This window comes from Pinus tabuliformis, chromosome 6 (assembly GCF_031772625.1).
Source record: "Pinus tabuliformis cultivar Carrire ecotype Pingquan chromosome 6, CPIR1, whole genome shotgun sequence".
Taxonomy (NCBI): Eukaryota; Viridiplantae; Streptophyta; class Pinopsida; order Pinales; family Pinaceae; genus Pinus; species Pinus tabuliformis.
Window position 1 is genome coordinate 1,228,957,160 of NC_142292.1, and position 25,013 is coordinate 1,228,982,172.

Consider the following 25,013-nt stretch of genomic DNA (forward strand, 5'->3'; position numbering starts at 1 on the left):
ACTCTCTTTTCTTCGGTTATGAAATGGAAGTAGAAATAAATGGAGCACTCCTTGTGGAGTTACCTTTGGAACTATGGCCTAAATGGATACCACATAATATTCTTACTCTTCTATTATGCTCTCAAATCCCACTCCTATATGCTTTAATGGAACAAGCACAATACCAAAGACCGGAACCCTCTCTTCCCTTAGTGGGTCAATATTTAACATAACATGTTGATTGTCTAGGGTTAGTATTTTTTCATGCTTCAACCCTCAATTAGTATTAGGTTTTTTTACCTTCTAGGATATTTGTGAATGTTCACACATGACTAGCCCAACATATGTGAGTAATGGGGAGCTTGATGTGGCATCCACTTAATACTATGGTGGTCATAAGGTAAGTCAACTTGTAGGAAGCGTAACCTAACAATAGAGCTCTAATTGAGCTGAATTTTGCACTCTTGGAAAAATATATCAGTGTGTATAGTGCATTTAAGGGGTTGAGAGCCTTGCTTGCAAATTTTTTACCATAAAAAAATCCATTTGATCCCTCCAAATAGCTCTAGAAGATTTCATACCCCAAATGTTTGAATTAGCAATGACCATTAAAATGGGATATCCAAAATAACTACTTCAATTTTTCCATGCAAAGAGTACTACGATAAAAAATTATATAATGATCCATTATGGATAAGAATGAATGGTTGACTATTCCTTATGCTTCAAATTAAAGACATCATCAATACCATATGTTTGATGTTGTTTAATTCTAGGCTAACCTCATATCATATTGAACTTCACCTTAACTTAACTTTCCAACCATCTTGGCAACTTGCTTTATCTAGACTGGTTGGGAGGATTATTGTCATCCTCCCCACCCATGTTCAATTCTCACAAGTGACATATTTAACTCATATTAAGTATATTATTGTAATGACCTTCACCCATGAAGAATATATTACCCTACATGCTGGAGGGTGGGTTGCTTTGTGACATGGAAAAAATAAACTTACCAATTAGCTAAAAAACAATGTTAATGACCTCACACAAATGCATATCATTAAACTATCCATCTCTATCTAAACTACTCCTTATCAAAACGATAAAAAACAATTCAACAAAAACATATCATTTTCTAAATCATGCACATTTAATTTATAAACAACTAGCTTCTTTGATCCATATCAGTTTTTTTGGAGAATCTTCGGCGAAAATCATATAGAAAAACTTATGTCGACGCGTTTCGAATCATCCAGTGTGGTTCATCGTCAGGACAAGTTGAATGAGCAGATCTCATTTAGCACATTAAATAGACAGGGTAGAGAATCCATGACTCAACGGCTAAAAAATAACAGCTAGAAATGACATGATAATGGCTAGTTTGACCAAGATAAAGGGAAATTAATAATAATAATATTATTATTATTATCAATAATATTTTCTTTTAAAATTAATAATAAGTAAATCAAAAATTAATAATTTCAAATATGTTAAAAATTTTTTATATAAAATGAACTACTTTTAAAAAAATTTAATAGTTAGTTATAAACTCAAACATATTATAATTATTATTAATAATATTTTCTTTTAAAATTAAAATTAATAATAAGTAAATTAAAAAATAAATAATTTCAAATATGTTGAAAAAATTAAAATGAATTAAATTAAAAATTATATAAAATGAATTACTTTAAATTATTTTTTTTGACGAACATTTATTACTTGTTCGTCAAAAAAAATAATTTAAAGTAATTCATTTTATATAATTTTTAATTTAATTCATTTTAATTTTTCCAACATATTTGAAATTATTTATTTTTTAATTTACTTATTATTAATTTTAATTTTAAAAGAAAATATTATTAATAATAATTATAATATGTTTGAGTTTATAACTAACTATTAAAATTTTTAAAAGTAGTTCATTTTATATCATTTTTTTTAACATATTTGAAATTATTAATTTTTTATTTACTTATTATTAATTTTAAAAGAAAATATTATTGATAATAATAATAATATTATTATTATTATTAATTTCCCTTTATCTTGGTCAAACTAGCAGTTATCATGTCATTTCTAGCTGTTATTTTTTAGCCGTTGAGTCCTGGATTTCTCTACCCTGTCTATTTAATGTGCTAAATGAGATCTGCTCATTCAACTTGTCCGGAGGATGAACCACACTGGATGATTAGAAACGCGTCGACATAAGTTTTTCTATGTGATTTTCGCTGAAGATTCTCCAAAAAAACTTATATGGATCACAGAAGTCTCAGTTCAATAATTAAAACTAGCTTCTTCACAATCATCATGTGTCATTATCCATTGATACCGACTAATTTTTTCCATCTTAATGTTAGTCAATTCTTACTCACTGAGTCTAGCACCTCATGCATGGTTGTTGTATCATTTCCAATTCAGGACTCTTGTTATGAAATATGAAATTAGTTCGACAAGAATAAATATCACAATAGTATGAAATTATGTTGGAAAAAAAGCAATGCTATGCAATTACTTAATTACTTAATTGATGCTTAGATTTATGATATAAAATTATGTTACTTAATTGATACTCAGATTTACGATATATAAAATTATGTTACATAAGAAACCACGGAAATTTATAGTTTTCCACTTGACCATTGTTTTCATTTTGAAAGGTCTTCTCGATGGTTACTCATTATTTATTCACAATTCAGCAGTACACACATTCCATAGAACAAAGCCACCTATAACATATAAAGTAGTAATTTCATGATGATGGAAGCAACACATTGTGAGGTTCAAGCCCCACTCCTACATGTTTGAATGATCGGTGGATATTCCTATATTTAGAGTTTTGTCGAGTGGAATTTTACTTGTTTCGAAGAAGCTCACCATGCTGTTGTATGTTTGATTACTGTTGAACATTATTAATTAAACATTAATCAAGGAGGTTGGGCTATAAAAATATGAAAAATTTAATGTTGAACATTATTTTATTACCACATAGCAATTACATAGAGGTTGGATTCCTTTATATTAGTTGATCGGTAGAAAAGAAAATTGTGTGTTTGCAAAGTTCAACTTTGGTTTTGGGTTTGCCCAAAGCAGATAAAAGTATGAAAGAAAATTGCGTGTTTCCAAAGTTCAACTTTGTTTTTGGGTTTGCACAATGCAGATAAAAGTATGAGCGCTTCCCCATTAAGGCTCCAAAACTCGAAACACTGACATTTTCCCAGCGCATTTAACACAACTAGGAGGATGATGCAATTTTCTTATTTAATAATAAATTAAAATTTTATATAAACCTTGTAAATTATCAGTGTGAGCGGGTCGACAAATATCTTGTGTGAATCGTTGGATCTGACTGGGAAAGTTTCTAGATTTCCCACTCTTACCAAATCTCCTATAATCAGGCATAAGAACCGTCGGATGAGAGCAGATCCACGGACAGGAAAAATGAGAATCCCAGTGACATGCATGTGTTTTAAGCGCTCCTGGATCGTTCCGGTCCTTGTACTATTTTTAATTTTTCCTTTAATTTAAATTTTTGCTCTTCATCACAGATTTTAACCCAAAAAATCTCGGCTTCTACTGTTTTAACCATTTTAACCATTTTTGTTTTATGAAATATTTAGTTTAATCTACTTCTTGAGCACATTAAATTTTAATATAATGCAAGAAAAATAAAGAGCGGGAGTTAGATATTGGTGTTAAGAAATTGGTGTGAAGAAAACAATAATTAAAAAGGAATTGTTGCAAGTTGTTTGCAGCCCACCATTTTTCCTATGCAAGTTTGAAGGTTTTAATCACTAGTATATACGCTTGTCCATGTATTGATTTTCAGGCAATATCGATATTTTGATCGCAATAGAGCTGGTTACATTAAGGTATGATCGGAAGATCCCGTTGTTTTAAAATTAATTTGTTTTAAAATTGATGTTTTTTGTTGCACAGTTGATGATTTGCGGAGAATATCACATAGGTTGGGAAAATTCCATTCAGGAAAACATCTTAAGGGTATGTTAATACGTATGTGGTATTTAGCTATTAATTATGTTATTCAAACTACTTATTAATTATGTGTGTTTGTAGGTTTCAGGAGCTTGTGCTACGTGAACTATTTGAGAGTAGCAAATAACCACGTGATGGAAGGATTATTTATACAAATTTAGTGAAGAAAGTGGAGTGTAACGTTGAAATGTTGTCGTCAAACGTTGGCTGATGTAAGGATTTCACCTAGAAGTTCAAGGTCACTCGAATTGGAGCTAGCGTTGAAGTGCCTTGTGCTTGTGACCCGAGGTTCCAAAATTCTATCTTGTGAATTGGCTGGCATCACTGTTCAGAAGCTACTTTTAGGTCAACCGTCAGTTCGAAGTGTAGACCTCTGAGTAACTTAGTTTGGTTTTTGTTGGAATACCTTTTCACGTCCGTAATTTATTGATTGACGATTTTAAATACCCAATATTTTAATTATGAAGCGAAGTTTCATGTTGGCAGAGGTCTTACTCTGGTGTGTTAATTTTGTTTAATTCTTTGGTTCTAGAAACCAGGTTAGGTGGCAGAAGCGTTCTAATGGCATTGATCTTTACTGACTGGAAATATCCGGTGGAAAATATGTGCACGAGTTTATTAGTAAATAATTTGACAAAATTTATTCATTTCAGTTTTTTGGTGCATTGATTATTCGATGTGTTAAATAAAATTCGATAGAATATTCTATTCTCTTGACAGTACAATGTCGCACAGTGATAGGATAAGTGTTGGTAACCCCTCTTTTACATTACAGGTGTCTGAGTAAAATTTAAGGATGGGGCCGTTTATGGTAAGCCATTGGAGCACAACCATGACAGTGAGTTCATTAATACTAGTGTTCGACTCAGCGATAATATCGGAATTATTGGGATAATATTGTTAAAACCAATTTTGACAGAGCAAAAAATCGTACTTTCAAAATTATTGTGATAGTTTCAATTTATTTTGATAATTGTGATAATTTAGGTATTTATGGCAATAATTTGGAAATTACTGCTTAGGTTTTGTCTTGTAAAATTATTTTTGTTTTTGTACTCTTTATTTTTTTTAAAGGGAGATAAGGGAGCTATGAGGATATTGTGACTATTTTTATTTTTTTAAAGGGAGATAAGGGAGCTATGACGATATTGTGACTATTTTTCATTAAACACATAAAGGATAAATCTATTGTATGATGATATGGAATTTAATAGTTTTCATATTCCGTAGGCTTGCAATATTTTTAATAGATTTTGTGATCTATTCTGTGATGTACGGCAATATGGAATTGCCATTTAATCAAGAGCATAAGTCATTTATGTATTTTCATGTTCGGTATTGATTGTTGAACTTCTATGACATGATTTTAGTAAAAATGTACTCTTTACTCAAGTTTTTTGGATTTTGTCTTTAACGCATATAGAGTGATTATGATTTTAATGTTATTTAGTTATTTGTTGTAATATGAATTTTTTGGGTTCTAAACACAGTTTAGATCATTTTTGTTGATCCATTTTGATTCAAAGATGGATTGCACTTGGTGTTATTTTAGTTATATGCATATATGTTATAGACATGAGAAAGTTTGCACATTCGTGTGTTGGTAGAGGTGCACAGCAAACTTAAATAAACTTAACACAGCAGAACAATCAAGCACATAAGAGACAGTTTTTAACGTGGTTCACCCAACCAATCTGGGCTACGTCCACCAAACATAGGCATCAGGAATTTATTAATCAAATTGGAGATTACATAATGAAAACCTCATAAAACTCTCACCCTCTCAGCAAACCATCCGAATGGTTGCCTGTTATATAGCATAGAGAATCTAACAGCCTCATTAACTCCCTCACATCAAATATAGGAGGCATTAACTCCCTCCCAACAACCTGGAGTTAATCTAGGACCTGAATTCTATTGTTGTCATCAACTGAGATTTTTCCTATTTTGCTACAAACAGAAAATCTCAACAATCTCCACCTTGACAACAATTCGCCTGATGCCCTGCCCTGTTATTATTATTTTATCTTTTCTGTAAGCCAAGAGAAGCCAAACACCAGCGTAGCTTCTCCAACAAAACTGGTTTCGTGAACATGTCTGCACAGTTCTCCTTTGTATGCACCTTTTCAAGAGAGACTCCCCTTTCAGTGATAACCTGTCTTACAAAATGGTACTTAATTGGAATATGCTTTGATTTACTATGATAGGCCGGATTCTTAGCCAAATGTATTGCACTTTGACTATCACAAAGTAACCTGATGTTGTCCTCTAACCTACCAAACTCACCAAGCAAACCTTTCAACCAAACCGCCTCTTTGCAAGCATGCGAAGCAGCAATGTACTCTGCTTCAGTAGTGGATAAAGCAACAATGTTTTGTAGCTTTGACATCCAGCTTATAGCTCCACCTGCAAGAGTAAAGACATACCCTGAAGTTGATCTTCTCTTATCCAGATCACCTGCAAAATCGGAATCAACATATCCGCAAACAAATTCACTACTCTTATTGTAAGAAATACAATAACTACTTGTGCCTCTCAAGTACCGAAGCACCCATTTCACTGCTGACCAGTGTTCTTTACCCGGATTTGCCATGTACCTGCTGACAACCCCAACTGCATGTGAAATATCTGGTCGAGTACAAACCATCACATACATTAAACATCCTACTACATTGGCATACGGAATTCGAGACATATAATCCCTTTCTTCATCTGTATTAGGACATAAACTCGAAGAAAGCTTAAAATGGGAAGCTAAAGGGACTGACACAGGCTTCACATTATTCATACCAAACCTCAAAAGTATTTTCTCAACATACTTCTGTTGTGATAGCCACAGCTTACCATTGCCCCTGTCTCTGAAAATCTCCATGCCCAAAATCTGTCTTGCCGCTCCTAGATCTTTCATATCAAACGTCCTTGCCATCTGAGTCTTCAACCTGTTGATTTCTTCAATGCTTTTTCTTGCTAAAAGCATATCATCAACATACAACACTAAGATAATGAACATGTCATTATTTAACTGCTTAAAGTAAACACAATGATCATATTCACTTCTTACATATTTCTGACTCAACATGAAAGAATCAAACTTCTTATACCACTGCCGAGGCGACTGCTTCAGGCCATATAATGACTTCTTGAGCCTGCAGACAAATTTCTCATTGCGATGCTGAACAAACCCTTCCAGTTGTTCCATATATATTTCCTCATCTAAGTCTCCATGTAAAAATGCAGTCTTAACATCTAATTGCTGCAACTCTAAATCAAACAAAGCCACTAATGCTAACACAATTCTAATTGAAACAATTTTAACCACTGGTGAAAATATCTCATGAAAGTCTATGCCAACTTTCTAAGAAAACCCCTTTGCAACCAGTCTCGCTTTGTACCTGTCTTCCGTATCATTCACACCCCGTTTCACCTTGAACACCCACTTGCATCCCACAGTTTTCCTGCCTTTAGGAAGTTCAACCAGATCCCACATGCCATTCTTACCTAAGGCCATCATTTCTTCCTTCATGGCTGCTTTCCATTTGTCACTATTTGAACCTTCTACAGCTTCCTGATAACACAAAGGTTCATCATCATTAGCGATCAAAGCAACTGAAGTAACATGATCATCATACCTTCTTGGAGGACGTTTGATCCTTGTAGACCTCCTTAAGAATGTTTCTGGTGCTTCCACAATTGGCTGTCTATCATCTGTAGGAACTTCTTCATGATCGCCATCTGAGACCTGTTCATGACCTTCATCTGAACCCTGTTCATAATCTGATTCTGAAACCTGTTCATGACTAGAATCTGAACTATGGTCGTTATGACTATCATTAGAAATGCTGTCAAACTGAATATGCTGGAAATCAGATACATCATCCTGTTTCAATCTACTATTTACATCTAACTGTACAAGAGAGGATTCATCAAACTTTACATCTCTGTTGATGATGATTTTGCGGGTAGTAGGATCCCACAATCTAAATCCCTTTGTTCCATCACCATACCCAACAAAGACATACCTTTTCGATTTCGGATCTAATTTAGTTCGCTGATGTTTAGGCACTAGAACATATGCATCACAACCAAACACTCTGAGTTTAGAATAGTCACAAGGGTGTCCTTTCCATACCTCTTGCGGAATCTTGCAGCCTATTGCCGTTGAGGGAGATTGGTTTATCACATAACAAGTTGTTGCCACTGCTTCCGTCCACAACTCCTTTTGCAACCCGGCGTTACTCAGCATACACCTTGCTCTTTCTAGAAGAGTCTTGTTCATGCGTTCAGCAACTCCATTTTGCTGAGGAGTATAAACCGTGGTCTTATGCCTCTCGATCCCTGCATCCTTGCAATAGCTGTCAAACTCCTTGGAAGTAAACTCACCACCATTGTCAGTTCTTAAACATTTTATAGTTCTACCAGTGTTGTTTTCTACCAACGCTCTAAACTGCTTGAAAACTGTAAAAACATCAGACTTCTTTTTCAACATGTAGACCCATACTTTCCGAGAAAAGTCATCAATGAATGATACAAAATATGACGAGCCACCATATGACGCTGTAGGGGCTGGACCCCAAACATCTGAATGGATATAATCAAGTATGCCTTTACTAGTATGTTTGCCTGTTTTAAACTTTTGTTTACTTTGTTTACCAAACAGACAATGTTTACAGAAATCCAATTTTCCAGATCTTAGATTAGGAAGTAACTTTCGGTCAGCCAAAATTTTCAATCCTCTTTCACTCATATGCCCCAATCTTTGATGCCATAAGTGAATGGAACTATTGTCATGTTCAGACACAGACACATGATCTGACCCAGTTCTACCTTCTAACTGAAATAGATTTCCTACTTTCTTAGCTTTCATAACTAGTAAGATGCCTTTGTAAATTTTCATTACTCCACCTTGAATTACAGTTTTATATCCATTTGAATCAAGTGCTCCTAATGAAATCAAATTTTTCCTTAAATCTGGTACATGCCTCACATCAGTTAACATTTTGGTTGTGCCATCAAACATTTGTAGTTGTACACTTCCTATTCCAACAATCCTGCAAGTGACATCATTACCCATGTACACGACTCCATCATCAACTGATATATATGTTTTAAACCAATCTTTATGAATACACATGTGGTTAGATGCCCCGGAATCTAACAACCAATGTTTATCATGTTTTGAAACATTAACAGACAATACCTCATCACTCATACCTAAACCAGATACTGAACCTGTATCTGTGGTGTTGGCTTCCTTCTTTTCTGTTGAAGAGCCTTCTTTAGCAGCCTGCTTTCGCTTCCAGCAATCCTTTTTCAGATGTCCAGCCTTGCCACAATGCCGGCACTTCACCTTGGGCTTCTTTCCTTTGGACTTCGAACGAGAGTCGTTATGCTTTCCCCCGGAGTGTCTCTCTCATGAGCGACCTCTGGGCATCATTACCTCTGATGTAGAGGTGTCTGCATTCGACCTCTTCCTCGTCTCCTCAGCCAACAAGGCTCCAACAACATCGTCAAACTCAAGGATATCTGATGTACTAAAGCTTATGGAAGTAACAAAGTGATCCCAGGATTCGGGCAATGAACATAATAGAGTTATTGCCTTATCCTCTGAATCAAATTTCACATCTAGACTGTCTAATTGCACCAATAAGGTATTAAAAACATTCAGGTGATCAGCAATTGAGGTACCTTCTTTCATCCGCAAACCGTAAAGCTGTCGTTTCAGGAGAATCCGATTTGTCAAAGATTTCGTCATATAGAGCTTCTCAAGCTTTGACCACAAGCCTGCAGCGGTTTTCTCTGACACAATGTTGAACAGAACATCGTCCGCCAGACATAACCGAATTGCACTCAGAGCTCTATCGTCCATCTCATCCCATTCATCCTCCGTCATGGAAGGAGGTCTTTTGTTTTTCCCCAACAGTGCTTTCGCCACACCTTGTTGAACCAGCAGACCGTGCATCTTCACCTTCAAGATCTCAAAATTATTCTTGCCATTAAATTTCTCAATTTCAAACCGGGCACTTTGAGTTTTCGCCATTTGTATCAAAAAACACAATAATCTCCAAAACTAACCAGCAATTAAAAAAAACAACTGCCTATGCCTTTCTGCCTTTGCTTTTAAAACAAAACAAAAAACTGCCCTTTGCACTTATAAAAAAAAGAACTTTCTGCCATATGCACTTCTCAAAAAAAAAGTAATATAAGTCCTTTTAAAAAAAACTGCAATATCCCAGCACACAAATATGCACATATGCACCAGATGTCCCAGCACATAAACATTGACTGCGCATACACATTCCCACATACAACTGGCACTGCGTTTTTAAAAAATTGACTGCGCACTCTTGATACCAATATTGCTACCTCTATGCTTTGTGCCAATCCCAGCACACCATAGCATATATTAAAAGAAAAACAACACAGCGCATGTATTCAATTTATCCAGGCAGTTTTAAATACATATCAACGCTGTTTCTTAAAATATATCCATGCCGTTTTCTAAAAAAAACAAAAATATATATCCACGCTGATATAAATACGCAGTTTTCAATGTAATGCCATCTCTACCCAATTTTCAAAAATATATATATATGGCCACGCAGTTCCAATATACATACCCACGAAATTCCTTGTGCTGAATTAAATTAACGCAGGTGTCTAACATATATCCACGCAGTTTTTAATATAAAACCATATCCATGCTGGCAGGTTATAGCTCCACGCCGGTTTGAAAACAATTCCACGCCGTTTTCAGAATATATATATATACTCTCTCAGATACGCTCCAAGCACATGGCTTCTCATATGAATGACATTCAAGCATTTAAAAAACGCGCAGAGGCATGTTTGAATATTTGTTTATAAAGTTCTGTACCTAGGCGCTCTTTAAGACACAGCTCCAGCACGATTTGTTCAGCAGACATACGCTGCCTGAGCCACGCAGCACCTCCAGGCAGCAATCGATCTGCTCACCAGCAACCAAACCAACTCCGCGCTCCACCTCCAGCAGTGCCGCTCCTCCAACGTGCTCTGATACCACTTGTTGGTACAGGTGCACAGCAAACTTAAATAAACTTAACACAGCAGAACAATCAAGCACATAAGAGACAGTTTTTAACGTGGTTCACCCAACCAATCTGGGCTACGTCCACCAAACATAGGCATCAGGAATTTATTAATCAAATTGGAGATTACATAATGAAAACCTCATAAAACTCTCACCCTCTCAGCAAACCATCCGAATGGTTGCCTGTTATATAGCATAGAGAATCTAACAGCCTCATTAACTCCCTCACATCAAATATAGGAGGCATTAACTCCCTCCCAACAACCTGGAGTTAATATAGGACCTGAATTCTATTGTTGTCATCAGCTGAGATTTTTCCTATTTTGCTACAAACAGAAAATCTCAACATCGTGTATAATAATTTAAATCATTTATATATTTTTTAGTTGACATATGGTTTGGTTTTTGTTTGACAACATGGTTGGGTTTTGATAACATTGCTAAGAATGTTTTTGACTATTTTCATTGCCATGATTCATTTTATGAGATAAATTTATTTTTGTTTTGATATGATTTAGTATCATTTTGTCAAATCTTATGACTTAAGACAAATATCATATTTCAATATTGATGTTTTATAAGTTAAAATTTTGAAAAAGTGATTACTATTGTGTGTGTGTGTGTGTGTGTGTGTGTGTGTGTATATATATATATATATATATATATATATATATATACTTTTATGAATAATGATGGATATTGTCAATAATTTAAATTTGGAACCAAATAATAAATTGTGGATAACAATGAATGTAACTATCCCTTTAAGGTCTCTTTAAATTAGTAACCATTCACCATATTTTTAAAATTTATAGATATTATATAATCAATATATTTGAATTTAAGATATTGTAATTGATCCATATTTTAAAATCAAGCACAAATTGAAGTCAAGTGGGCTTGCTATGAGTTAACTCATATGAAGCAAATTTTAAAGTAATTAAAAAGTAAATAAAACTAAATGCACAAAATTCATCTATACAAAAATGCAATGACATGCTACCATGTGGGTCTTGTTAATTAATCATTTAGTAAACAAATTGTGATTATAAAAATGTTGTGTATGACTAAAGTTATTGTTTCATTTATGTCAACTCTCACTTTAAGTGAATATATGGTTGTGCCAAGAGCCACTTTACAATTCTATAGAGAGGAAATATTGTAGTGATTGTAAATAAGTGTAAACATTTAAATGTTAGCATAATATATGAGATGTTGTAGTGTCCATAAAATGAAGAATTAAATTAAATTAATAATAATAAAACATAATCTCTACTTAATTAAAGTAATATATGAGGATGAGGGTGAGGGTGAGGGTGAGGGTGGGCGTGGGGGGAGATATTGTGCATTTCCCACCCTCATATTTGCACGCACAATATCTCCCCCCACCCTCATATTTGCACAATATATGCACAATATCTCCCCGCACCCCCACCCTCACCCTCATAGGTGGGGTGGGGGGAAATATTGTGCGTGCAAATATGAGGGTGGGGGTGAGGGGAGATATTGTGCATTGGGAATCCACATTTGCACAATATCTCCCCCACCCTCACCCTCATTATCAATATCTCCCCTCACCCCCACCCTCATATAATGAGGGTGGGGGTGGAGGGAGATATTGTGCATTTGCACAATATCGGGGTGGGGGTGGGGGAAGATATTGTGCATTTGCACAATACCTCCCCCCACATTTGCACAATATCTCCCCCTGGGGGTGGGGGGAGATATTGTGCATTTGCACAATATCTCCCCCGACCCCCACCCTCATATATGAGGGTGGGGATGGGGGGACATATATGAGGGTGGGGATGGGGGGACATATTGTGCATTTGCACAATATCTCCCCCGACCCCCACCCTCATATATGAGGGTGGGGATGGGGGGACATATTGTGCATTTGCACAATATCTCTCCCTCACCCTCACCCTCACCCTCATATCTCCCCCCACATTTGCACAATATCTCCTCCCACCCCCACCCTCACCCTCACCCTCACCCTCATATCTCCCCCCACATTTGCACAATATCTCCTCCCACCCCCACCCTCACCCTCACATTATTGTGCACAATATCGGGGTGGGGGGAGATATTGTGCAAAATATCGGGGTGGGGGTAGGGGGAGATATTGTGCAAATATCGGGGTGGGGGTGGGGGAGATATTGTACATTTGCACAATATCTCCCCCTGTTGCACATCGAGGTGGGGGTGGTGGGAGATATTGTACATTTGCACAATATCTCCCCCTGGGGGTGGGGGGAGATATTGTGCATTTGCACAATACCTCCCCCAACATTTGCACAATATCTCCCCCTGAGGGGTGGGGGGAGATATTGTGCATTTGCACAATATCTCCCCCGACCCCCACCCTCATATATGAGGGTGGGAATGGGGGGACATATTGTGCATTTGCACAATATCTCCCCAATTTGCACAATATCTCCCCCGACCCCCACCCTCATATATGAGGGTGGGGATGGGGGGACATATTGTGCATTTGCACAATATCTCCCCTCACCGCCACCCTCACCCTCATATATGGGGGTGGGGGGAGATATGAGGGTGAGGGTGGCGGTGGGGGGAGATATTGTGCAAATGCACAATATCTCCCCCGACCCCACCCTCATATATGAGGGTGGGGATGGGGGGACATATTGTGCATTTGCACAATATCTCCACCCACCGCCACCCTCACCCTCATATCTCCCCCCACATTTGCACAATATCTCCCTCCAACCCCACGCCCACCCCCACCCTCATATCTCCCCCCACATTTGCACAATATCTCCGCCCACCCGCACCCTCACATTATATGAGGGTGGGACCCCCACCCTAAATGCACAATATCTCCCCCCACCCACCCTAAATGCACAATATCTCCCCCCACCGCCACCCTCATATAGGGTGGGGGTGCGGAGAGATATTGTGCATTTGTGGGGGTGGGGGGAGATATTGTGCATTTGCACAATATTATCTCCCCCCACCCCCACAAATGCACAATATCTCCTCCCACCCCCACAAATGCACAATATCTCCCTCCACCCCTACCCTCACCCTCACCCTCACCCTCATATTATATGAGATTTGCACAATATCTCCCCCCACCCCCACAAATGCACAATATCTCCCCCCACATTTGCACAATATCTCCCCCCACCCCACGCTCATGAGGGTGGGGGTGTGGGGGGATATTGTGCATGTGGGGTTGGGAGGAGATATTGTGCATTATGAGGGTGGGGGTGAGGAGGGATATTGTGCATGTGGGGGTGGGAGGAGATATTGTGCAAATGGAGGGATATTGTGCATGTGGGGGTGGGAGGAGATATTGTGCAAATGCACAATATCTCCCCCCACATTTGCACAACATCTCCCATGAGGGTGGGGGTGGGAAGGTGGCGGTGGGAGGAAATATTGTGCAAATGCACAATATCTCCCCCCACATTTGCACAATATCTCTTCCCACCCCCACCCTCATATAATATGAGGGCACAATATCTCCCCCCACCCTCATATAATATGAGGGTGGGGGTAGGTGGAGATATTGTGCAAATGTGGGGGGAGATATTGTGCAAATGCACAATATCTCCCACCACATTTGCACAATATCTCCCCCATATAATATGAGGGTGAGGGTGGGGGTGGGGGTGGGGAGAGATATTGTGCAAATGTGGGGGGAGAGGGTGAGGGTGGTGGTCGGGGGAGATATTGTGCAAATGTGGGGGGAGATATTGTGCAAATGGAGAGGGTGAGGGTGGGGGTGTGGGGAGATATTGTGCAAATGGAGAGGGTGAGGGTGGGGGTGCGGGGAGATATTGTGCAAATGGAGAGGGTGAGGGTGGGGGTGCGGGGAGATATTGTGCAAATGTGGGGGGAGATATTGTGCAAATGGTGAGGGTGAGGGTGGGGGTGGGGGGAGATATTGTGCAAATGTGGGGGGAGGGTGGGGGTGGGGGGAGATATTGTGCAAATCATGGTGAGGGTGAGGGTGGGGGTGGGGGGAGATATTGTGCAAATGTGGGGGAGGGTGGGGGTGGGGGGAGATATTGTGCAAATGTGGGGGGAGATATTGTGCAAATGAGGGTGGGGGTGGGGGGAGATATTGTGCAAATGTGGGGGGAGATATTGTGCAAATGCACAATATCTCCCCCCACATTTGCACAATATCTCCCCCCACCCCCATATAGGGTGGGGGTGGGGGGAGATATTGTGCAAATGTGGGGGGAGATATTGTGCAAATGTGGGGGGAGATATTGTGCAAATGCACAATATCTCCCCCCACATTTGCACAATATCTCCCCCCACCCCCATATAGGGTGGGGGTGGGGGGAGATATTGTGCAAATGTGGGGGGAGATATTGTGCAAATGCACAATATCTCCCCCCACATTTGCACAATATCTCCCCCCACCCTCATATAATATGAGGGTGAGGGTGGGCGTAGATATTGTTCATTGTGCAAATGTGGGGGGAGATATTGTGCAAATGCAAAATATCTCCCCCCACATTTGCACAATATCTCCCTCCACCCCCACCCTCATATAATATGAGGGTGAGGGTGGGGGTGGAGGGAGATATTGTGCAAATGTGGGGGGAGATATTGTGCATTTCCCCCACCCCCCACCCTATGAGGGTGGGGGTAGGGGGAGATATTGTGCAAATCCCACCCTATGAGGGTGGCGGTGGGGGGAGATATTGTGCATTTAGGGTGGCGGTGGGGAGATATTGTGCATTTGCACAATATCTCCCCCCACATTTGCACAATATCATAGGGTGGGGGTGGAGAGACATATTGTGCATATGCACAGGGTGGGGGTGGGGGACATATTGTGCAATTGTGCAAATGCACAATATGTCCCCCCACCCCCACCCTATGTGAGGGTGGGGGTGCGGGGAGATATTGTGCAAATGTGGGGGGAGATATTGTGCATTTCCCCCACCCCCCACCCTATGAGGGTGGGGGTAGGGGGAGATATTGTGCAAATCCCACCCTATGAGGGTGGCGGTGGGGGGAGATATTGTGCATTTAGGGTGGGGGTGGGGAGACATTTAGGGTGGGGGTGGGGAGATATTGTGCATCTCCCCCCACATTTGCACAATATCATAGGGTGGGGGTGGAGAGACATATTGTGCATATGCACAGGGTGGGGGTGGGGGGACATATTGTGCAATTGTGCAAATGCACAATATGTCCCCCCACCCCCACCCTATGACCCCACCCTCATAGGGTGGGGGGACATATTGTGCAATTGTGCAAATGCACAATATGTCCCCTCACCCCCACGGCACCCTCATAGGGTGGGGGTGGGGGGAGATATTATGCAAATGCACAATATTTCCTCCCACCTTTGCACAATATCTACCCCCACCGCCACCCTATGAGGGTGAGGGTGCGGGTGGGGGGACATACTGTGCATTTGCACAATATCTCCATTGTGCAAATGTGGGGGGAGATATTGTGCAAATGCACAATATGTCCCCCCACCCAGGGGACATATTGGGGGGACATATTGTGCATTTGCACAATATCTCCATTGTGCAAATGTGAGGGGAGATATTGTGCAAATGCACAATATGTCCGCCCACCCCCATCCCCACCCTCATAGGGTGGGGGTGGGAGGGTGGGGGTGGGGGGAGATATTGTGCAAATGTGGGGGGACATATTGTGCAAATGCACAATATGTCCCCCTACCCCCACCCTCATATGGGGGTGGGGGGAGATATTGTGCAAATGTGGGGGGAGATATTGTGCAAATGCACAATATCTCCCCCCACCCCCAGGGGGAGATATTGTGCAAATGTGGGGGGAGATATTGTCCAAATGCACAATATCTCCCCCCACCCCCACCCTAGGGGTGGGGTGAAATATTGTGCATTTGCACAATATCTACCCCCACACTTGCACAATATCTCCCCCACCCCCACCCTGGGATATCTCCCCCCACATTTGCACAATATCTCCCCCACCCCCACCCCCACATTTGCACAATATCTCCCCCCACCCACCCAGGGTGGGTGGGGGTGCGGGGAGATATTGTGCAAATGTGGGGGGAGATATTGTGCAAAATTTGGGTGGGTGGGGGTGGGGCGAGATATTGTGCAAATGTGGGGGGAGATATTGTGCATTTTGCACAATATCTCCCCCCACCCCCACATTTTCACAATATCTCCTCCCACCCCCACCCAAGGGTGCATTTGCACAATATCTCCCCCCACATTTGCACAATATCTCCCTCCACCCCCATCCTCATACCCTAGGGGTGGGGGGAGATATTGTGCATTTGGGTGTGGGTGGGGGGAGATATTGTGCATTTGCACAATATCTCGCCCCACCCCCACCGCACAATATCTCCCCCCACCCACACCCTATTGTGCAACCCCCACCCCCACCCTATTGTGCAAATGTGGGGGGAGATATTGTGCAAATGCACAATATCTCCCCCCACAATATCTCCCCCCACCCCAATATCTCCCCCCAACCGCACAATATCTCCCCCCACCCCCACCCAAGGTGGGGGTGGCGGGAGATATTGTGCATTTGCACAATATCTCCCGCCAACCGCACAATATCTCCCCCCACCCCCACCCAAGGCAAGGTGGGGGTGGCGGGAGATATTGTGCATTTGCACAATATCTCCCGCCAACCGCACAATATCTCCCCCCACCCCCACCCAAGGTGGGGGTGGGGGGAGATATTGTGCATTTGCACAATATCTGCCCCCCACATTTGCACAATATCTCCCCCCACCCCCAGGGTATGAGGGTGGGGGTGGGGGGAGATATTGTGCAAAAGCTATTGTGCATTTGCACAATATCTCCCCCCACCCCCAGGGTATGAGGGTGGGGGTGAGGGGAGATATTATGAAAATGTGGGGAGAGATATTGTGCAAAAGCACAATATCTCCCCCCACCCCCACCCTATATGAGGGTGGGGGTGCGGGGAGATATTGTGCAAATAGGGTGGGGGTGGGGGGAGATATTGTGCATTTGCACAATATCTGCCCCCCACATTTGCACAATATCTCCCCCCACCCCCAGGGTATGAGGGTGGGGGTGGGGGGAGATATTGTGCAAAAGCTATTGTGCATTTGCACAATATCTCCCCCCACCCCCAGGGTATGAGGGTGGGGGTGAGGGGAGATATTATGAAAATGTGGGGAGAGATATTGTGCAAAAGCACAATATCTCCCCCCACCCCCACCCTATATGAGGGTGGGGGTGTGGGGAGATATTGTGCAAATGTGGGGGGAGATATTGTGCATTTGCACAATATCTCCCCCCACCCCCTGGGTATGAGCGTGGGGGTGGGAGGAGATATTGTGCAAATGTGGGGGGAGATATTGTGCAAATGCACAATATCTCCCCCCACCCCCACCCTATATGAGGGTTGTGCAAATGCACAATATCTCACCCAACCCCCACCCTATATGAGGGTGGCGGTCCCCACATTTGCACAATATCTCCCGCCACCCCCACCCTACACCCCCGTCCTATATGAGGGTGGGGGTGGGGGGAAATATTGTGCAAATGTGGGGGAGATATTGTGAAAATGCACAATATCTCCCCCCACCCCCACCCGCACAATATCTCCCCCCACCCCCACCCTCATATAGGGTGGCGGTGGGGGGAAATATTGTGCAAATGTGGGGGGAGATATTGTGAAAATGCACAATATCTCCCCCCACCACCACCCAGGGTGGGGGTGGGCAGAGATTCACAATATCTCCCCCCACCCCCACCCCAGGGTAGGTGGGGGTGGGGGGAGATTCACAATGTCTCCCTCCACCCCCACCCCAGGGTATTCACAATATCTCCCCACACCCCCACCCTCATACCCTGCACAATATCTCCCCCCACCCCCACCCTCATTTGCACAATATCTCCCCCCACCCCCACCCTCATTTGCAAAATATCTCCCCATACCCCCACCCTCATTGAGGGACCCTCATTGAGGGTGGGGGTGGGGGTGGAGGTGGGGGGAGATATTGTGCAAATGTGGGGGAGATATTGAGGGTGGGGGGTATCTCGCCCCACCCCCACCCTCAATATCTCCCCCCACGCCCACCGCCACCCTCATTGCACAATATCTCCCTTCAACCCCACTCCCACCCTCATATATGAGGGTGGGGTGGGGGTGAGGGGACCCTGGGGGTGGGGGGAAATATTGTGCAAATGCACAATATCTCCCCCCACATTTGCACAATATCTCCCCCCACCCCCACGGGGTGGTGGGGGGGGGGGGGGGTGGGGGGAAATATTGTGCAAATGCACAATATCTCCCCCCACATTTGCACAATATCTCCCCCCACCTGTGGGGGTGGGGGGAGATATTGTGCATTTTCACAATATCTCCCCACACCCCCACCCTCATTGCACAATATCTCCCCGCACCCCCACCCTCATTTGTATATCTCCCCCCACCGCCACCCTCACCCTCATTTGTATTTGCACAATATCATTTTCACAATATCTCCGGCCACCCCCACCCTCATTTGTATATCTCCCCCCACCGCCACCCTCACCCTCATTTGTATTTGCACAATATCTCCCCCCACCCTCATTTGATATTGTGCATTTGCACAATATCTCCCCCCACCGCCACCCTCATTTGTATTTGCACAATATCTCCCCCCACATTTGCACAATATCTCCCCCCACCTCCATCCTCATTTGTGAGGGTGGGGGTGCGGGGAGATATTGTGCAAATAATGCACAATATCTCCCCCCACCCCACCCCACCCCACCCTCATATATGAGGGTGGGGGTGGGGGTGGGGGGATATATTGTGCAAATGTGAGGGGAGATATTGTGCATTAGGGTGGGGGTGGCGGGATATATTGTGCATTAGGGTGGGGATGGGGGGATATATTGTGCAAATGCACAATATCTCCCCCCACCCCCAGGGTATGAGGGTGAGGGTGGGGGTGGAGGGAGATATTGTGCAAATGAGGGTGGGGGTGGGGGGGAGATATTGTGCAAATGAGGGGGGAGATATTGTGCATTTAATGAGGGTGGGGCTGGGGGGAGATATTTTGCATCCCCGACCCCCACCCTCATTGCACAATATCTCTCCCCACCCCGACCCTCATATATGAGGGTGGGGTGGGGGTGAGGGGACCCTGGGGGTGGGGGGAGATATTGTGCATTTGCACAATATCTCCCCCCACATTGGCACAATATCTCCCCCCATCCCCACCCTCATTTGTGAGGGTGGGGGTGCGGGGAGATATTGTGCAAATGTGGGGGGAGATATTGTGCAAATGCACAATATCTCCCCCCACACCCACCCCACCCTCATATATGAGGGTGAGGGTGAGGGTGGGGGTGGCGGGAGATATTGTGCAAATGTGGGGGGAGATATTGTGCATTTTGAGGGTGAGGGTGGGGGTGGGAGGAGATATTGTGCAAATGTGGGGGGAGATATTGTGCAAATGCACAATATCTCCCCCCACCCCCAGGGTATGAGGGGAGATATTGTGCATTTGCACAATATCTCCCCCCACATATGCACAATATCCCCTCCACCCTCACCCCCACCCTCATAGATATTGTGCAGGCACAATATCCCCTCCACCCCACCCCCACCCTCATATGCACAATATCCCCTCCACGCCCACCCCCACCCTCATATGCACAATATCTCCCCCCACATTTGGATATTGTGCAAATGGTGGGGGAGATACTGTGCAAATGCACAATATCTCCCCCCACCTCCACCCTATATGAGGGTGGGGGATATTGTGCAAATGTGGGGGGAAATATTGTGCATATGGGGGTGGGGGTGGGTGTGGGGGGGGGGATATTGTGCAAATGTGGGGGGAGATATTGTGCAAATGCACAATATCTCCCCCCACCCCCAAGGGTGGGGGTGGGGAGGGGATATTGTGTAAATGTGGGGGGAGATATTGTGCAAATGGGGTGGGGGTGGGCGTGGGGGGTGATATTGTGCAAATGTGGGGGGAGATATTGTGCAAATGCACAATATCTCCCCCCACCCCCAGGGGTGGGGGTGGAGAGGGGATATTGTGTAAATGTGGGGGGAGATATTGTGCCCCCCAGGGGTGGGGGTGGGGAGGGGATATTGTGTAAATGTGGGGGGAGATATTGTGCAAATGCACAATATCTCCCCCCACATTTGCACAATATCCCGCCCCACTCCCACCCCCACCACAATATCTCCCCCCACATTTGCACAATATCCCGCCCCACTCCCACCCCCACCCCCATATGCACAATATCTCCCCCCACATTTGCACAATATCCCCCCTCACCCTCACCCCCACCCCCATATGCACAATATCTCCCCCCACATTTGCACAATATCCCTCCCCATTTGCACAATATCTCCCCCCACATTTGCACAATATGCCGCCCCACTCCCACCCCCACCCTCATATGCACAATATCTCCCCCCACATTTGCACAATATCCCCCTCCACCCTCACCCCCGCCCCCATATGCACAATATCTCCCCCCACATTTGCACAATTTCCCTCTCCACCCCCACCCTCATATAGGTAATGCACAATATCTCCCCCCACATTTGCACAATATCTCGCCCCACTCCCACCCCCACCCTCACCCTCATATGCATAATATCTCCCCCCACATTTGCACAATATCCCCCCACCACCACCCCCACCCCCATATGCACAATATCTCCCCCCACATTTGCACAATATGCCTCCGCATCCCCACCCCCACCCTGGGGGTCGGGGGAGATATTGTGCAAATGGTGGGGGAGATACTGTGCAAATGCACAATATCTCCCGCCACCCCCACCCTCATAGGGTGGGGGTAGGGGGAGATATTGTGCAAATGTGGGGGGAGATATTGTGCATTTGGGGGTAGGGGGAGATATTGTGCAAATGTGGGGGTAGATATTGTGCAAATGCACAATATCCGAGGGTGGGGGTAGGGGGAGATATTGTGGAAATGTGGGGGGAGATAAATTTGCACAATATCTCCCTCCACCCCCACCCAAATTTGCACAATATCTCCCCCCACCCCCACCCTAGGGGTGGGGGGAGATATTGTGCATTTGCACAATATCCACCCTCATGCCACCCTCATCCCACCCTCATATATGGGGGTGGGGGTGGGGGTAGATATTGTGCAAATGTGGGGACAGCGGAGGAGGCATAAGCAGAGACGAACCAATAGATTCGGAAGCTAAACCGTCTGATTCAGAAGAAGAGGAGGAGTACGAAGAAGAAGAAGACATGGTTGAACAAAATTTGGAATGGATGACCCAGGGTCCATTGGCACTTCACGGTGCCTTGCACAATATTCCAAGGCATGTAGAGAAATTGTTAACAAAATACGACCTTGACATAGTAGTGAAGGCAAAATATCATGTAGACACGTTCTACCTACATCTGCAGACACTTGAGGTATGTTACGATGATGTTGCATGTATAATATTTCCATGTACCTTGGATGGTAGAGTAGTTTTATGGTACCACAGCCTTTTGGTCAACTCCATTCAGAACTTGGGAATGTTCAAAAGAAGTTTCCGTGAAAAATTTGCAGATGACAAAACCCCCACCATGTTGTTGAAAGAGTTGGGTAGTCCTAAGATGGAGCCAAAAGAGAAAGTGAAAGACTTCAACTAGAGGCTTAAACATATCCTAAACAAGTTCACTATAGATAATCAACCTCATGACTCCATCACAATTAGCTACTACACATCTGCATTGTCGACCAACATTGCGCGGTGCGTTAAGCAAGATGCGAAACCAATGCTATCCGGAAATTTCCAAGAGGCAATTGATCTGGAGAAGGACCTGCGCGTGATTAGACTCATTATAGATGATTAATAGATGAAGGACTCCAAACACGTGGGCAGGAAGTCCCAGGTTGCTATGAGTCAGGGGAAGGAAAAAGAAGTAAGTGAAATTCAGATTGTTACTCATCTCCTTAATTCCTTGACAACTGAAGTAGCAGAACTCAAGAAATAGACAAGCGAGATAGTAGTGAGCAAAAGATCTTCTAGTTTTCCGTGCAAAAAGAATGGGACATTAGTTAGCAATAGTAGTCAACGTTCTAACATTGTGCAGATTTTAAATGTTGTGTTCCTAGTTGAACAACTTGGTAAGGATAACTTCTATTTCCACCAAGTGCGGCACTCAGAGAAGACCTATACATATTGGAACCAAGTTGTGGGCTCGATGGCTTCAAGAATGAAAGATCATCTTAATGCCAATGAATAGGTTCAGCCGGAACATGAAGATGATGAAGAGGATGCTACATCTGATGAGGCCCCAAGTTCTGAGCACATGATTAACATGTATCAGTGTCTAAACGTTTCCCAGAAGAAAACAACCACCGAGAAGGAGGCCCCAAAATAAAACGGTCAATATAGCCTAAGAATTCAAGTTTATCCTACTGTGATTGATGTACCGAAAGAGAAATTCAAACAACTATTCAGAAAAGTTGAACTACTGTACCCTCAACATAGAAAACACAAAACAAGTCCGGGAAGAAAACTCCAATGAAAGATACGTCCATGAGCAACTCACTTCAAAACACTCCACCAGACAATACAAACACAAGTATTCCCCCAAACAAATCGGTGAGTCTTCCTACTTTAGATTATAACATTGTTGAAGAAGACCCATGTGAACATCTCTTTGTACCAAATCACCAAACTAATGGGTCAAAGGGATATTTTGTTGTGCGCAGTGGGGAAAACCTCCACAGAAAATGTTGCCTCTTCCAACAAGGGATCAAGTAATTCTCCAAGATCACTCACATTTGTACTCAACATGCTTCACAAAGAAGAAACGAAATCACTCTACCCACCATTTTTGTTATCTTTCGAAATTTTCAACTTCCATGTCCACAACTGTTTGGTTGAATCTAGCATATTAGTCAATGTCATGCCACTCTCCATTTCTAATAAGATACATTCACAATGGAGGAGTACATCCGCAGAGATCATCCAAATTGATTGAACATGTGTACCAGCCATTGGTGAACTCCAGGATGTGATCATCCGACTATCGTCCGATGGACAAGTTCACGAGTGCATCAACATTGTGATAATGGACATACTGGAAGCATATGGCTTACTGCTCAGTAGAGACTGGTCTAGCAAGTTGCAAGGATATTTTGCTACAAACTGGTCACATTTATGGATTCCATATAAGGGAAGAAGCAACCAGATTCAAGTGTTGTCCGAGAGGTATATGAAGCACAACATTACTCCCTTCGATGGTCATAATGAATCATTTCCTTTCGCACAACCCTTTTTCAGCAATTGCTTTCTGGAAACACATCTAGGGGTGCTAACTTTCATAGTCAAGCCCCACCCCACCAGATACATGGTTGGGTCTCCTTCCTTTCCCAATTGGCAAAAATGAAACTTGTATCATACTTTGTAACAGTGGTAGGAGTAGTGTTTGCAATACTAGCATGGAAAGCAGTGCTTGTACATATGATTTTTGGACCTTGTATTTTGATGGACAAAAACATAGGATGGCTCTCGAGTCGGGTTTGTTTTGATTGCCCCAAGGAAAAGAAAGAATTTAGTCTCAAGCTGCTTGGAGTTCAAGTGCACAAACAACACTGTTGAATATGAAGCACTCATCTTGGGTTTGCACAAAGCCCTCAACCTATATGTTATTATGCTCAAAGTGGTAGGTGATTTAGTGATTGTGGTACGGCACGTACATAACATAATACACTGTGTCTCACCTCGTCTTAAAGGTTACCAGCAAGAGGTATGGTGACTTATTTCTAATTTTCAAGATTTTAACATCATATCTGTACCAAGAATGCACAATGTAGCTATAGATGCTCCGGCAGATGCAGCTACTAGGATGACACCACTTACGGATATATTTACTGTTGAGATTTTGTATAGGCCATCTATTCCTAACAACATAACTAATTTTTGTATTTTTTATGATGATGATGAACAGATACTGCACTTTATGGCCAATGCTAACATTTTCAAAGATGCAACCATAGAT

At 42.8% G+C, this 25,013-nt stretch overlaps 1 pseudogene; it reads right to left on the reverse strand.

Annotated features, from left to right (window-relative positions):
* LOC149263130 (cryptochrome-1-like) overlaps positions 1-23,932 on the reverse strand; it is a 139,963-nt pseudogene extending 116,031 nt beyond the window's left edge.
* Positions 23,933-25,013: the final 1,081 nt, after the last annotated feature.